The sequence below is a fragment of the Saccopteryx bilineata genome, chromosome X (genome assembly GCF_036850765.1).
Source record: "Saccopteryx bilineata isolate mSacBil1 chromosome X, mSacBil1_pri_phased_curated, whole genome shotgun sequence".
Classification (NCBI taxonomy): domain Eukaryota; kingdom Metazoa; phylum Chordata; class Mammalia; order Chiroptera; family Emballonuridae; genus Saccopteryx; species Saccopteryx bilineata.
The window spans coordinates 676,476-690,384 of NC_089502.1; positions in this window are offsets into that span (position 1 = coordinate 676,476).

Below are 13,909 nucleotides of genomic sequence, written 5' to 3' on the forward strand. Positions count from 1 at the left end.
CTCATAAGAATGACATCTCACTTCTCATTAGAAACACTTGAGGCTAAAAGAAACTGGCAAGAAATATTCAAAATGATACAAAACCAGAACCTATGACCAAGACTACTTTGTCTAGCAGGGCTATCTTTTAAAGTAGGAGAAATAAAAATCTTCCCAGAGAAAAAGAGACTCAAGGAATTCATTACAACCAAACCAATGCTACAATAAATGTTAAGGAGCCCTCAAAAAGATGAAAGAAAAAACAATATTGAGAGAGAAAAAGGACTGTAAGTTTAAAGAATATAATGGCAATAAATAAATACACATCAATTATAACTTCAAATGTAAATAGATAAATGCTCCAATCAAAAGATAGATGGTAGCTGTATAAATAAGAAAACAGGATCCATACATATGCTGTCAACAAGAGACCCACCTTAGAACAAAATATATACATAGACTAAAAGTGAAAGGATGCAAAAAAATATTTAATGCAAATGAAAATAAAAAAAAATCTGGAGTAGCAACACTTAATATTGACAAAATAGACCTAAAACAAAGGCTATAGTTAGGGATAAAAAAGATCACTACATAAAGATAAAGGGTGCAATGCAACAGGAGGATATAAACATTGTAAATATTTGTGAGCCTAATATAGGAGCACCTAAATATATAAAGCAGATTTTGATGGACACAAAGGTTGGGATCAACAGCATTACTATAATAGTAAGAAATTTCAATACCACAATAATATTAATGGATAAATCCTCCAGAGAAAAAAATTAACAAAGAAACAGCATCCTTAAACAACACACTAGATCAACTGGATTTAATTGATATCCTCAGAACCTTTCAACCCAAAGCAGCAAAATATACATTATTTTCAAGTGCTTATGATACACTTTCTAGGATAGACCACAAGTTAGGACACAGAACAAGTCTCAATACATTTAAGAAGATTGAAATCATATCAAGCATCTTCTCTGATCACAATAGCATGAAACTAGAAATCAACTACAATAGAAAAACTAAAAAACATTCAAACACTTGGAAGCTAAATGGCATGTTATTAAATAACAAATGCATTAAAAATGAGATCTAAAAAGAAATAAAATTTTTTTTGAAACAAATGAAAATGAACAAACAACAAATCAAAATCATGGGACACAGCAAAAACAGTCTTGAGAGGGAAGATCATAACATTACAGTCATATTTTGAGCAATAAAAAGCTCAAAAAAAAAACAACTAAACACGGTACCTAAAAGAACTAGAAAAAATCAATAAATAAAGCCCAGAGGAAATAGAAATAAGGAAATAATAAAGAAAAGAGGAGCCTGACCAGGCAGAGATGCAGTGAATAAAGTATTGGACTTAGACGCAGAGGACCTGGGTTTGAAACCTGAAAGTCACCAGATTGAGTGCGGGCTCACCTGGTTTGACCAAGGCTCACCAGCTTGAGCCCAATGTCACTGGCAAGAAGTGACTCGCTCTGCTGTAGCCTCTTGGTCAAGGCACATATGAGAAAGCAAACAATGAACAACGAATGTGTCGCAATGAGAACTGATGATTCTCATCTCTCTCCCTTCTGGTCTGTCTCTATTTATCCCTCTCTCTGTCTCAATCTGTCTCTGTCACAAAAAAGTAAAGAAATAAAGAAAAGAGGAGAAATAAATGACATAGAGGCTAAAAAAATACAAAAGATTAATGAAACCAAGAGTAGGATCTTTGAAAACGTAAACAAGATTAATGAATCTTTAACCAGATGTATAAAAAAAAACAAAACAAACAAACAAACAAACAAAGAGTACCCACATGAACAGCTTCACAGACAAATTTTACTGAGCATCCAAAGAAGAACTAACAGCTATCTTTCTTAAACTATTTCATAAAATTGAAGAGGAGGGAAGACTTCCAAGCTTTTTTTATGAAGCAAACATTATAGTCATTCCAAAACCAGGTAAAGACACTACAAAATAAAAAACAAAAACTATAGGCCAGTATCCATGATGAATATAAATACTAAAATTCTCAACAAAATATTAGCAAACCAGATGCAGCAGTACATCAATACATCAAAAATATCACACACCATAATCAAATGGGATTTATTCCTGGGAGGCAATTCTGGTACAATATCTGCAAATCAATAAACGTAATTATTCACATAAACAAACAGAAAAATAAAAATCACATAATTATTATTATTTGTTTATAATTTTATTTTTTTAATGGGGTGACATCAATAAATCAGGATACATATATTCAAAGATAACAAGTCCAGGTTATCTTGTCGTTCAATTATGTTGCATACCCACTACCCAAAGTCAGATTGTCCTCTGTCACCTTCTATCTTGTTTTCTTTGTGCCCCTCCCCACCCCCTATCCCTCTCCCATTCCCCCCTCCCCCCTGTAACCACCACACTCTTATCAATGTCTCTTAGTTTCACTATTATGTCCCACCTACGTATGGAATAATACAGTTCCTGTTTTTTTCTGATTTACTTATTTCGCTTCGTATCATGTTATCAAGATCCCACCATTTTGCTGTAAATGTTCCGATGTCATCATTTCTTATGGCTGAATAATATTTCATAGTGTCTATGTGCCACATCTTCTTTATCCAGTCATCTATTGACGGGCTTTTTGGTTGTTTCCATGTCCTGGCCACTGTGAACAATGTTGCAATAAACATGGGGCTGCATGTGTCTTTACGTATCAATGTTTCTGAGTTTTGGGGATATATACCCAGTAGAGGGATTGCTGGGTCATAAGGTAGTTCTATTTTCAGTTTTTTGAGGAACCACCATACTTTCTTCCAAAATGGTTGTACTACTTTACATTCCCACCAACAGTATATGAGGGTTCCTTTTTCTCCACAGCCTCTCCAACATTTGCTATTACCTGACTTGCTAATAACAGCTAATCGAACAGGTGTGAGGTGGTATCTGATTGTCGTTTGATTTGCATTTCTCTAATAGCTAAAGAAGATGAGCATCTTTTCATATATCTGTTGGCCATTTGTATTTCTTCCTGGGAAAAGTGTCTATTCATATCCTCTTCCCATTTTTTTATTGAATTGTTTGTTTGTTTGTTGTTGAGTTTTATGAGTTCTTTGTATATTTTGGATATTAGGCCCTTATCTGAGCTGTTGTTTGAAAATATCATTTCCCATTTAGTTGGCTTTCTGTTTATTTTGTTATCAGTTTCTCTTGCTGAGCAAAAACTTCTTAGTCTGATGTAGTTCCATTCATTAATTTTTGCCTTCACTTCTCTTGCCTGTGGAGTCAAATTCATAAAATGCTCTTTAAAACCCAGGTCCATGAGTTAAGTACCTATGTCTTCTTCTATGTACTTAATTGTTTCAGGTCTTATGTTTAGATCTTTGATCCATTTTGAATTAATTTTTGTACGGGGGGAAAGACTGTAGTCCAGTTTCATTCTTTTGCATGTGGCTTTCCAGTATTCCCAGCACCATTTATTGAAGAGGCTTTCTTTTCTCCATTGTGTGTTGTTGGCCCCTTTATCAAAAATTATTTGACTATATATATGTGGTTTTATTTCTGGACTTTCTATTCTGTTCCATTGGTCTGAGTGTCTATTTTTCTGCCAATACCATGCTGTTTTGATTGTCGTGGCCGTATAATAGAGTTTGAAGACAGGTATTGTTATGCCCCCAGCTTCACTCTTTTTCTTTAGAATTGCTTTGGCTATTCGGGGTTTTTTATAGTTCCATATAAATCTGATCATTTTTTGCTCTATTTCTTTAAAAAATGTCATTGGAAGTTTGATGGGAATTGCATTAAATTTGTATATTGCTTTGGGTAATATAGCCATCTTGATTATATTTACTCTTCCTAGCCAAGAACAAGGTATATTCTTCCATCTCATTATATCTTTTTCGATTTCCCTTAACAATGGTTTATGGATTTCATTATATAAATCCTTTACATTCTTTGTTATGTTTATTCCTAAGTATTTTATTTTTTTTGTTGCAATCGTAAAGGGGATTATTCTTTTGAGTTCCTTCTCAGTTGTTTCATTGTTGGCATATAGAAAGGCTATTGACTTCTGTATGTTAATTTTGTATCCTGCGACCTTACTGTATTGGCTTATTGTTTCTAGTAGTCTTTTTGTGGATTCTTTGGGGCTTTCGATGTATAGGATCATATCATCTGCAAAAAGTGATACCTTTACTTCTTCTTTTCCGATATGGATGTCTTTTATTTCTTTGTCTTGTCTGATTGCTCTGGCTAGAACCTCTAGTACCACATTAAATAAGAGTGGAGAGAGTGGACAACCCTGTCTTGTTCCTGATTTAAGGGGGAAAGCCTTCAGTTTAGTGCCATTTAATATGATGTTAGCTGATGGTTTATCATATATGGCCTTTATCATGTTGAGATATTTTCCTTCTATACCCATTTTGTTGAGAGTCTTAAACATAAAATTGTGTTGTATTTTATCGAAAGCCTTTTCTGTGTCTATTGATAAGATCATGTGGTTTTTGTTCTTTGTTTTTTTGATATGGTGTATTACATTAACCGTTTTACGTATGTTGAACCATCCTTGAGATTCTGGGATGAATCCCACTTGATCATAATGTATTATTTTTTTAATATGTTGTTGTATTCGATTTGCTAGTATTTTGTTTAGTATTTTAGCATCTGTATTCATTAGAGATATTGGTCTGTAGTTTTTTTTTTTTTTGTGCCATCCTTGCCTGGTTTTGGTATGAGGGTTATGTTGGCCTCATAAAATGTGTTTGAAAGTATTGCTTCTTCTACAATTTTTTGGAAGACTTTGAGTAGAATAGGAACCAAGTCTTCTTTGAATGTATGATAAAATTCGCTGGTATAGCCATCAGGGCCTGGACTTTTATTTTTGGGGAGGTTTTTAATGTTTTTTTCTATTTCTTCTCTACTGATAGGTCTCTTTAGGCTTTCTGCTTCTTCTTGACTTAGTCTAGGAAGGTTGTATTTTTCTAGGAATTTATCCATTTTTTCTAGGTTGTTGAATTTAGTGGCATACAGTTTTTCATAGTATTCTACAATAATTCTTTGTATATCTACGGTGTCCATGGTGATTTCTCCTCTTTCATTTTGGATTTTGTTTATATGAGTTCTTTCTCTTTTTTCCTTGGTAAGTCTTGCCAAGGGTTTGTCAATTTTGTTGATCTTTTCAAAGAACCAGCTCCTTGTTCTATTAATTTTTTCTATAGTCTTTCTGTTCCCTATTTCATTTATTTCTGCTCTGATTTTTATTAACTCCTTTCTTCGGCTGGTTTTGGGTTGTCTTTGTTCTTTTTCTAGTTCCTTAAGGTGTGAAGTTAAGTGGTTCACTTGGGCTCTCTCTTGTTTGTTCATATATGCCTGAAGCGATATGAACTTCCCTCTTATCACTGCTTTTGCTGCATCCCATAGATTCTGATATGTCGTACTTATTTTGATCTCTGCACTTATTTCTTCTTTGACCCATTCATTTTTTAAAAGTATGTTGTTTAGTTTCCACATTTTTGTGGGATTTTTTTCCTCTTTTTTGCAGTTGAATTCTAGTTTCAAGGCTTTATGATCAGAAAATATGCTTGGTACAATTTCAATTTTTCTGAATTTGCTGATGTTGTTTTTGTGGCCCAACATATGGTCAATTCTTGAGAATGATCCATGTACACTGGAGAAAAATGTATACTCAGTCACTTTGGGATGAAATGTCCTGTAGATGTCTATCATATCCAGGTGCTCTAGTGTTTTGTTTAAGGCCACTATGTCTTTGTTGATTCTCTGTTTGGATGACCAATCTAGAGCCGTCAGCGGTGTATTGAGGTCTCCAAGTATGATTGTATTTTTGTCAGTTTTTGTTTTAAGATCAATAAGTAGCTGTCTTATATATTTTGATGCTCCTTGGTTTAGTGCATATATATTAAGAATTGTTATGTCTTCTTGATTCAGTGTCCCCTTAGCCATTATGAAATGGCCATTTTTGTCTCTGAGTACTTTTCCTGTCTTGTAGTCAGCATTATCCGATATGAGTATTGCTACACCTGATTTTTTTGGATGTTATTTGCTTGGAGTATTGTTTTCCAGCCTTTGACTTTGAATTTGTTTTTATCCTTGTTACTTAGATGAGTTTCCTGTAGGCAGCATACAGTTGGATTTTCTTTTTTAATTCATTCTGCTACTCTGTGCCTTTTTATTGGTGAGTTTAATCCGTTTACATTTAGTGTAATTATTGATACTTGTGAGTTCCCTATTGCCATTTTATATCTTGCTTTCTGTTAGTTTTGTGTCTTGTTTGATCCTTCTCTTTCGTTTTTCTATCTTTTGTTTTTATTTGGTTGTATTCCATACATCTTTCCTCTGTTGCTATCTTTTTTATCTCATGTGCTTCTGTGGTGGTTTTTTCAATGGTGGTTACCTTTGAGTAGTGAAAAGGGTCCCTACCCTGTTCATTGTAGTGAACTCTTTTGTGAGTACTTTTGCACTCCATCGTCCTTTGCTACTGTTAATCTCCATCTTCTCCCCCTCTTTCTTTTTGTTGTTGTCACAGTTTTAATTTGGTTTTATTGTGTTCTTCTTGGAGCTTTTACTTGTGGCTCTGTTTTTTTTGTTGTTGTTTGTATCTGATTGGAGAACCCCCTTTAGTAATTCCTGGAGTGGGAGTTTTCTGATGATAAATTCCCTCATCTTTTCTGTATCTGTGAATGTTTTTATTTCTCCTTCATATTTGAAGGATAGCTTTGATGTGTATAGTATTCGTGGCTGAAAGTTCCTCTCTTTTAGGACTTTAAATATTGGGTCCACTCTCTTTTGCTTGTAAAGTTTCTGTTGAGAAATCTGATGATAATCTAATGGGCCTTCCTTTATATGTTGTATTCTTCTTTTCCCTGGCTGCCTTGAGAATTTTTTCTTTGCTGTTGGTTTGTGTCAATTTCATTATGATATGCCTTGGAGTAGGTTTGTTGGGGTTAAGAAAACTTGGAGTTCTGTTTGCTTCTTGAACTTGAGACTTTAGTTCTTTCCACAGGCTTGGGAATTTCTCATCTATTATTTGTTTGAGTATGTTCTTTATTCCATTTTCTCTCTCTTCTCCCTCTGATATACCTATTATTCTTATGTTATTCTTTTTGATGGAGTCAGATAATTCTTGAAGGGCTATCTCATTTTTTTTTAATTTTTGAGTCTCTTTCTTCTTCTCTCTGTTGTGCCTCAAGTTGCTTGTCTTCTATTTCATTAATCCTCTCTTCTATCTGACCTGTTCTATTAGCTAAGCTTGTTACTTCGTTTTTCAGCTCGTGAATTGGGTTTTTCATCTCTGTTTGATTTGTTTTTATAGTTTCAATTTCCTTGGACATATATTCTTTGTGTTCATTGAGTTGTTTTCTGAGCTCCCTAAATTGCCTTTCTGTGTTTTCTTGTATATCTCAGAGGATTTTTAGGATTTCTATCTTGAATTCTCTGTCATTTAGCTCCAAGGTTTCCAATATATTAAATTTTTTCTCCATAGATTTTTCCTCATTTAGCTGTGTTACCTCTCTTTCTTTTGTATCCATGATATTCGATTTTCTCTTCCTTAATGGCATCTGAGGGTGGTTTTGTTGATAGTATTAATGAGATTTAATAAAGAATAAAAAGTTAAAAAAATTAAAAAAAATAAAAAATCGAAAAGAGTTGTTTTTTTAAAAAAAATTAATAATGAAATAAAGAAAAATAAAATAAAATAAAAATTTTAAAAAAAGGGAATTATTCCTTTCCCTCCTTTTTTCCTCTCCTCTCCTCTCCCCTCTTTCTTGAGAAAATCTTGTGGTGGACTGTGAATTATAACAAACAATGCCTGTGATGGAGGGCCTCAATTGGAGAAAAGTAATAAAGGAGCAAAAAAAAAAAAAGAAAAAAAAAGGAAAAAAAAAGAAAAAAAAAAGAGCATATGGACCCACAAAAAGCAAATAAGGAAAAAATTTGGGTCAAGAATAAAATGATTTGCTTTTAGGTGTTGGTTGTCTAAGAGTTATGATGAGAGGAATAAGAGGAAAACGGAAAAATGGGGGGACAAATTAAAAAATTACTATTGTATTTAGTGGAACAAGAACTAGATAATATGGAGAGCCAGGGATGGGAGCACTGCTAGTGAGTTAAAAAGGTGAAGTAAAAACCCCCCAAAATGCCACAAACATAGGTTTGAGTCCCAGATAAGATAATTTGTTTGTTATTGAGGTTTGAATGAGAGGAGATATAAAGGAGAAAGGAAGAAACTAATATAGAGGGAGAAAAGAAAGAGAGAGAGAGAAAAAAAGAGGGAACCACTAAAAGAAGAAAAAAGAAAGGAGAGAGAGAGAGAGAGAGAGTTAAGGGTTTTGGAGTGCAACCCTCATAGAGAGAAAGGCAGAGAAGAGAAAAGATAATGGGAGATGTAACACTTATGGGTAGTGTAGTTCAAGAAGAGGAGAGAGTAAGACCGGTAGAGAGTTAATCGGCCAAATTGGAGGAGGAAAAAAAAAGTATCAAGAATGAAGATAAATCACATAATTATATTAATAGATGAAAACAAAACATTTGACAAAATCCAGTACCCATTTATGATAAAAACTAAGCAAATTTTGAATACGGCAAATATACCTCAACATAATATACCTTCTATGACAAACCAAAAGCCAAAATTATACTCAAGAGGCAAAAATTAAAAGCAACCACCTTAAGATAAAAAACAAGGCAATGCTTCCCCTTACACCACTCTTATTTAACATAATTCTGTAAGTCCTAGCCACAGCAATCCAACAAGAAGATGAAATAAAAGGCATCCAAATTAGAAAAGAAGTAAAACTTCATTAAATTTAAATTAATAAATTATTTTTATAGTTACTTGCTGATGCCCTCATACTGTATGTAGAAAACACTAAACTCTCAGTCAAAAAAATACTAGGCCTGATAAGTGAATTTGGCAGAGTAGCAGGATGTAAAATTAATATTGAGAAATCAGTGTCATTTTTATACAACAATAAATTGTCAGAAAGAGAAATTAAGAAAACAATTCCCTTCACTATGACAACAAATGTAATACAGTACCTAAGAATAAATAAAATCAAGGAGGTAAAACACTTGTACTTGGAAAATTATAAGACATTAAAAAATAAATTAAGTAAGATGTAAACAAGTGGAAATATATACCGTGTTCATAGATAGGAAGAATGTACATCATTAAAATGTCTATATTACTTAAAGAAAACTATAGATTCAGTAAAATTTCTATTAAAATACCAATGGCATACTTCAAAAATATAGAACAAATATACCAAAAATTTATATGGAACCAAGAAAGAACACCAATAGCCTCAGAAGTCTTGAAATGAAGCATAAACTGGAAGGTATTGCATTTCCTGATATCAAGTCATACTACAATGCCATTGTAATAAAAACAGCTGGGTATTTCAACAGAACAGTTACACAAATCAATGAAACAGAACAGTGAACCTAGAAACAAACCTAGGTCTTTCTGGTCAACTGATATTTGACAAAGGAGGTAAGAACATAAAATAAAGACAGTCTCTGTAATAAATGGTGTTGGAAAAATTAGATAGCTACATGCAAAAAAATAAAACTAGACCAACAACTCACACCATTCACAAAAATAAATTCAATATGGATGAAAGACTTAAATGTAAGTCACAAAACTATGAACATCTTAGAAGAAAACATGGGCAGTAAACTCCCCAACATCTCTCATAGCAATGTTTATACCTATATATCTCCATGGACAAGTAAAATAAAGGACAAAATAAACAAATGAGACTATCAAAATACAAAGTTTTTCCCCAACAAAAGACACCATGAACAAAATAAAATGACAGCCCAAACAATGGGAGAACATATTTGTCAATATATCTGATAAGGCTTCAATAACCAAAATTTATAAAGAACTTCTAAAACTCAACACCAGGAAGATAAACAATCCAATTAAAAATGGGCTAGGGAGGTCCTGGCCGGTTGGCTCAGCGGTAGAGCGTCGGCCTGGTGAGCAGGAGTCCCAGGTTTGATTCCCGGCCAGGGCATACAGGAGAAGCGCCCATCTGCTTCTCCACCCCTCCCCCTCTCCTTCCTCTGTCTCTCTCTTTCCCTCCCGCAGCCGAGGCTCCATTGGAGCAAAGATGGCCTGGGCGCAAGGGATGGCTCTGTGGCCTCTGCCTCAGGCGCTAGAATGGCTCTGGATGCAACAGAGCGACACCCCAGAGGGGCAAAACATTGCCCCCTGGTCAGCATGCTGGGTGGACCCCATTTGGGCAGAGCATCGCCTCCTGGTGGGCATGCCGGGTGGATCCCGGTCGGGCGCATGCGGGAGTCTGTCTGACAGCCTCCCTGTTTCCAGCTTCGGAAAAATGAAATAAATAAATAAATAAATAAATAAATAAATAAATAAAATGGGCTAAGGAACTGAATAGACACTTCTCTCAAGAGGACATACAGATGGCCAATAAGGATATGAAAAAATATTCAACATCACTAATCATCAGAGAAATGCAAATTTAAACCAAATGAGATATCACCTCACATCTTTCAGAATGACACTCATTAACAAATCAACACTGGCAAGGGTGTGGAGAAGAGGGAACCCAACTGAACTGTTAGTGGGAGTACAGGCTTGTGCAGCCAGTTTGGAAAACGATATGGTATTTCCTCAAAAAATTAAAAATAGAACTTCCTTTGACCCAGCTATTCCACTTTCGGGAATATATCCTAAGAATCTCAAAACCCTGATTCAAAAGGAGATATGGACCACTACATGACACATGACATTCATCATTCAATTTGTCAGTATGGAAATCATTTTCTCAAAGATTACAAACCTAATCATCATTAATTCCAAAATATACATGAATTTTAACTTTAAATTTAATTATCATGTAATTATTATTATTTTTTAAAAATACTTTATTAATTTAATTTTACTGTGTTAACATGGATTCAAGTGTCTAGCTCAATATAATACCCTTACCCCAACCCACTTGTCCCCCATTACACCCTCTTTGCCCCATTCATCCTAAATCCCTCCTCTCTCTCCCTTGGGATTTGTTGTCCTTTTACCTGTATCTATGTGTGATATATATATATATATATATATATATATATATATATATATATATATATATATATATATTTACTAATCCCTTCATCTTCTCTGATCCCATCTCCTCCTTGCCCTTCCCTCTGACAATTGTTCCTCTGCTCATCATGACCCCACCTCTGCCTGTATTCTGTTCCTCAGTTCACCATGTTTATTAGATTCCACATAAAAGTGAGATCATATAATATTTGTCATTCTCTGCTTGGCTTATTTCACTTACCATAATGATCTCCAGGTCCATCCATGCCATCGCAAAAGATAAGATTTCCTTCTTTTTCATGGCTGTGTAGTATTCCATTGTGTACATAATCTTTTGTATCCTTTTTTTTTTTTTCTTTTTTTTTTCTTTTTTTTTATAATTTTATTTTTTTAATGGGGTGACATCAATAAATCAGGATACATATATTCAAAGATAACAAGTCCAGGTTATCTTGTCATTCAATTATGTTGCATACCCACTACCCAAAGTCAGATTGTCCTCTGTCACCTTCTATCTTGTTTTCTTTGTGCCCCTCCCACCCCCTATCCCTCTCCCATCCCCCCTCCCCCCGTAACCACCACACTCTTATCAATGTCTCTTAGTTTCACTATTATGTCCCACCTACGTATGGAATAATACAGTTCCTGTTTTTTTCTGATTTACTTATTTCGCTTCGTATCATGTTATCAAGATCCCACCATTTTGCTGTAAATGTTCCGATGTCATCATTTCTTATGGCTGAGTAGTATTCCATAGTGTATATGTGCCACATCTTCTTTATCCAGTCATCTATTGTATCCTTTTTAAAGCCTTTATGTCATTTATTTCCATTCTGATCTTTATTATTTCTTTCCTTCTACTTTTTTTGGCCTTTATTTGTTGTTCTATTCTTAGTTCTTTTGATTTAGGGTTAAGTTGTTTATTTGAGCCTTATTTTGCTCCTTTTTTTAAATAAATTTTTATTAATGGTAATGGGATGACATTAATAAATCAGGGTACATATATTCAAAGAAAACATGTCTAGGTTATTTTGTCATTAAATTATGTTGCGTACCACTCGCCCAAAGTCAGATTGTCCTCCGCCACCCTCTATCTAGTTCTCTGTCCCCTCCCCCTCCCCCTAACTCTCTCCCTCCCTCCCTCCCATGTCCTCCCTCCCCCCACCCCTGGTAACCACCACACTCTTGTCCATGTCTCTTAGTCTCATTTTTATGTTCCACCAATGTATGGAATCATGTAGTTCTTGTTTTTCTCTGATTTACTTATTTCACTCCTTATAATGTTATCAAGATCCCACCATTTTGCTGTAAATGATCTGATGTCATCATTTCTTATGGCTGAGTAGTATTCCATAGTGTATATGTGCCACATCTTCTTTATCCAGTCTTCTATTGAAGGGCTTTTTAGTTGTTTCCATGTCTTGGCCACTGTGAACAGTGCTGCAATGAACATGGGGCTATATGTGTCTTCACGTATCAATGTTTCTGAGGTTTTGGGGTATATACCCAGTAGAGGGATTGCTGGGTCATAAGGTAGTTCTATTTGCAGTTTTTTGAGGAACCACCATACTTTCCTCCATAACGGTTGTACTACTTTACAGTCCCACCAACAGTGAATGAGGGTTCCTTTTTCTCCACAGCCTCTCCAACATTTGCTATTACCCGTCTTGTTGATAATAGCTAATCTAACAGGGGTGAGGTGGTATCTCATTGTAGTTTTGATTTGCATTTCTCTAATAACTAATGAAGCTGAGCATCTTTTCATATATCTGTTGGCCATTTGTATCTCTTCCTGGGAGAAGTGTCTGTTCATGTCCTCTTCCCATTTTTTTATGGGATTGTTTGTTTGTTTGTTGTTGAGTTTTATGAGTTCTTTGTAAATTTTGGATATTAGGCCCTTATCTGAGCTGTTGTTTGTAAATATCATTTCCCATTTAGTTGGCTGTCTGTTTTTTTTTATATCAGTTTCTCTTGCTGAGCAAAAACTTTTTATTCTGATGTAGTCCCATTCATTTATCTTTGCCTTCACTTCTCTTGCCATTGGAGTCAAGTTCATAAAATGTTCTTTAAAACCCAGGTCCATGATTTTAGTACCTATGTCTTCTTCTATGTACTTTATTGTTTCAGGTCTTATATTTAGGTCTTTGATCCATTTTGAATTAATTTTAGTACACGGGGACAGGCTATAGTCGAGTTTCATTCTTTTGCATGTGGTTTTCCAGTTTTCCCAACACCATTTGTTGAAGAGGCTTTCTTTTTTCCATTGTATGTTGTTGGCCCCTTTATCAAAGATTATTTGACCATATATATGTGGTTTTATTTCTGGGCTTTCTATTCTGTTCCATTGGTCTGAGTGTCTATTTTTCTGCCAATACCAGGCTGTTTTGATTATCGTGGCCCTATAATATAGTTTAAAGTCAGGTATTTTAATGCCCCCAGCTTCATTCTTTTTCCTTAGGATTGTTTTGGCTATTCGGGGTTTTTTATAGTTCCATATAAATCTGATGAGTTTTTGTTCCATTTCTTTAAAAAATCTCATAGGGATTTTGATGGGAATAGCATTAAATTTGTATATTGCTTTGGGTAATATGGCCATTTTGATTATATTTATTCTTCCTATCCAAGAACAAGGAATATTTTTCCATCTCATTGTATCTTTTTCGATTTCCCTTAACAATGCTTTGTAATTTTCATTATATAGGTCCTTTACATTCTTTGTTATGTTTATTCCTAGCTATTTTATTTTTTTTGTTGCAATCGTGAAGGGGATTATTTTCTTTAGTTCGTTTTCTAATATTTCATTGTTGGCATATAGAAAGGCTATGGACTTTTGTATGTTAATTT